This window comes from Pongo pygmaeus, chromosome 4 (assembly GCF_028885625.2).
Source record: "Pongo pygmaeus isolate AG05252 chromosome 4, NHGRI_mPonPyg2-v2.0_pri, whole genome shotgun sequence".
In the NCBI taxonomy this organism is placed as follows: Eukaryota; Metazoa; Chordata; class Mammalia; order Primates; family Hominidae; genus Pongo; species Pongo pygmaeus.
Window position 1 is genome coordinate 183,772,272 of NC_072377.2, and position 3,846 is coordinate 183,776,117.

The window sequence follows — 3,846 nt, forward strand, 5'->3', positions numbered from 1 at the left end:
GGAGAATCACTTGAATCAGGAGGCAGAGGCTGCAGTGAGCCAAGATTGTGCCACTGCATTCCAGCCTGGGTGATAGAACAAGACTCTGCCTCAAAAAAAAAAAAAAAAAAAAGAAAAGATATATACATGGGATAAAGATATTTAAATAACATCAAATGATTGAGAATATATTCTAGTTATCCATTGCTGTAGGAGAAATCACCCCAAATGTAGTGTTAGACAACAATGTATTGTCTATCATGAGCCCATTTTGGGGCTTAGCTGGGAGGTTCTTATTTGCTAATAGATGTGCAGTCAGAGCAGCTGGGGCTGAAGGCTAAACTGGGCTTCAGGATGGCTGGCAGTTGCTGGTAACTGCTGGGTGAGAGCTGGCTTGGGCTACTCCATGGGGCTTGGGCTTCTTACTGAATGGGGGTTGATTTCTGAGAGGGAGCGTCCCAAGAGCAAGTATTCCAAGAGAGCTAGGTAGAAGTTGCAGATCTTAAAAGCCAGCTTTAATTCTGCTGTATACAATTGGTTGAGAATGAGTCAAATTTGGCCCGTATTCAAGAGTAGTTTAATAAACTGTGAATGCCAAGGGCATGGTTCACTGGGGAACTGTGTATGGAGACTAGCTACCACATAACATAAAGGACAGGGACTTTACAAAACTCTGGTGTGAGGCAAGGAGGTGATGACTTGGGGAGAAGCGCAGAGTCTTCCTCCACTTGCTTGGTGCTTGAGGGAGACTCCGTCTTCAGGAAGAGGCTGCTCCAGCCAGCCAGAGCCATTGTGTATGTCAGTAAAAAGAACTAATAGAATTTGTCCAACTCAATCCTGGGTGAGTTGAGGAGGAATAAAACAGAGATCCTTAAGCCTGATCACCCAGGGTGATGTGAACATAAAGGTTAATATGGAATGAGCTCAAAGGTTGTGCCTAACAGCCTTGCCACCATCAGCGCCTTCTTCAGGCCACTGCCGAACAGGAATGTGTCTCATTAACAAAACTATCAACACTTTTCCCTCCTGTCTATAATCTTCCCTTTTCATTCAACTCCCTAGATCTCCAGATAAAGAGAACATTGGTTCCTAACCGAAGTAAGGAAGTGCCCAGTAAATTATGTGTACCTTAAGATAAATAGGAAGAGAAAGAATTAATCATCTTTAAGTTGTCAACACATTTTCTTTGCCTAAGTTCTCTTGTTCAGACTCAACACTCCTCAACAGACTTGTTCAGAATCTAGGCAAAAAGAAAAATGTCCATTTTCATGGCTTCCTAACAGGTCATTTTCAAAGCAACCTGAAAAATGCAGAATATGTTTTAACTTTTATAATATAGTTGACATGCCTGATGTACTGTATTCAAAGAAATTACTTAAAATGCCCTTCTTTTCTTGTGGTTTGGGGCTATTACTGGCTGCCACATGATCAGGTGTTTTCTCATGACTAGGTCTAGGAAAAATGAACAGGCCAGTTGTTTTCTAGTCTGGCCCTTCATTGGACCTGTCTGATGCTTTTTCATGATTAGGTTTATGCTATGCGTTTGTTTGTTTGTTTTTTGCTTTTTTTTTTTGAGACGGAGTCTTGCTCTGTCACCCAGGCTGGAGTGCAGTGGTGCAATCTCAGCTCACTGCAACCTCCACCTCCTGGGTTCAAGCAGTTCTCTTCCTCAGCCTGTCGAGTAGCTGAGATTACAGGCTCAGCTAATTTATTTATTTTTTTTTGTACTTTTAGTAGAGATGGGGTTTCACTATCTTCGGCAGGCTGGTCTTGAACTCCTGACCTCATGATCCACCTGCCTCGGCCTCCCAAAGTGCTGGGATTACAGGCGTGAGCCACCGCGCCTGGCCTGTGCTATGCTTTTTTGGTAAGGAAACCATGACAGTAATACTGTATTCTGAGTTCATCATCACACCCTATTGGGGGATTGTGACTTACCCCAATTGCTGGTCATTTTAACTTTGCTCTCTTCGTTCAGATGGTATCTGCCAGATTTTGCACTGTGAAGTTAGAATCTTCCTTTTATAATCATCAGTCTCTTAACAGGAAATCCTATGAGTGTATGTATATGTATTTTTACTTGTCAAACTTGATTTACCAAGGCCAAACACAGTGGCTCATGCCTGTATCCCAGCACTTTGGGAGGCTGAGGTGGGAGGATTGCTTGAAGCCAAGAGTTTGAGACCATAGGAAACATGGTGAGACCCCATCTCTACAAAAAATAAAAAGTAAACTATCTGTGCATGGTAGCATGTGCCTGCAGTCCCAGCTACTCAGGAGGCTGAAGTGTGTTGATCACTTGAGCCTGGGAGTCTGAGGCAGCAAGGAGCTGTGATCGTGCCACTGCACTGCAGCCTGGGCCACACAGCAAGACCCTGTCTCTAAAAATGATTTATAAAATAACATAATATAAAATAAATGATAATATATAAAACATTGTTTTAAAAACTTGATCCTCAGGCCGGGTGCAGTGGCTCACACCTGTAATCCCAGCACTTTGGGAGGCCGAGGCTGGTGGATCACCTGAGGCTGGGAGTTCGAGACCAGCCTGACCAACATGGAGAAACCCCATCTATACTAAAAAAATACAAAATTATCCAGGCATGGTGGTGCATGCCTGTAATCCCAGCTACTTGGAAGGCTGAGTCAGGAGAATTGCTTTAACCCGGGAGGTGGAGGTTGCAATGAGCTGAGATTGTGCCTTTGCACTCCAGCCTGGGCAACAAGAGCAAAACTCCATCTCAAAAAAAAAAAACAAAAAACAAAAAACTTGATCCTCTAGTTTCATCCACTGTTGACACTTGCTTTAATCACTTATTATAATCGCTTCCAAATGAAGATTGTATAATTCCATTGTTTCTTCTACACTTGTTAATTGGCTTTCTGCTTTGAAGAAGAGTTTTATATTCTCTGTATATGTTTGTTTCTATGATTCTGGAAGCATGGTTTTCTGTTTTATTCAATGGCCTGTAATCTGTTAATACCAATTATTTATTTTGATGCTCAAATTGTCCCAGGAATGGCCTTTGGGACTCCCTTTAGGCTGATTTCTGTGTCCTTTCTGTTACAGCAAGCTTGGGATTATATCCAAGATTTGTGATTCCAGCATGTGTACTTCTGTCAGTGTAAGCAAAGTATGATTTCTGGACTAGATGACTTGGGCATTGTCAGGGAGGTGGAGTTTAGAGTATTCGCTGTTTTTCCTGTAGGAGCTTGCATTTCTTCCTCTTGCTGCTTGTCTCTTTGTGTTGGGAACAGGCCCCTCAAAATCTGGCCATAAACTGGCCCCAAAACTGGCCATAAACAAAATCTCTGCAGCACTGTGACATGTTCATGACGGTCATGACACCCACACTGGAAGGTTGTGGGTTTACCGGAATGAGAGCAAGGAACACCTGGCCCGCCCAGGGCGGAAAACCGCTTAAAGGCATTCTTAAGCCACAAACAATAGCATGAGCGATCTGTGTCTTAAGGACATGCTCCTGCTGCAGTTAACTAGACCAACCCATCCCTTTATTTTGGCCCATCCCTTCGTTTCCCATAAGGGATACTTTTAGTTAATCTAATATCTATAGAAACAATGCTAATGACTGGCTTGCTGTTAATAAATACATAGGTAAATCTCTGGGGCTCTCAGCTCTGAAGGCTGTGAGACCCCTGATTTCCCACTTCACACCTCTATATTTTTGTGTGTGTGTCTTTAATTCCTCTAGTGCTGCTGGGTTAGGGTCTCCCCGATCGAGCTGGTCTTGGCACTTTGATGTGTGGATTCCCCAGCACTACGTTTCTGTTAAGAATTCACCTGAGGCATGACCTTCCTGTGGCTGCCTCCTCACATTCTGCGTGTACTTTATCAAAATGCAAAGT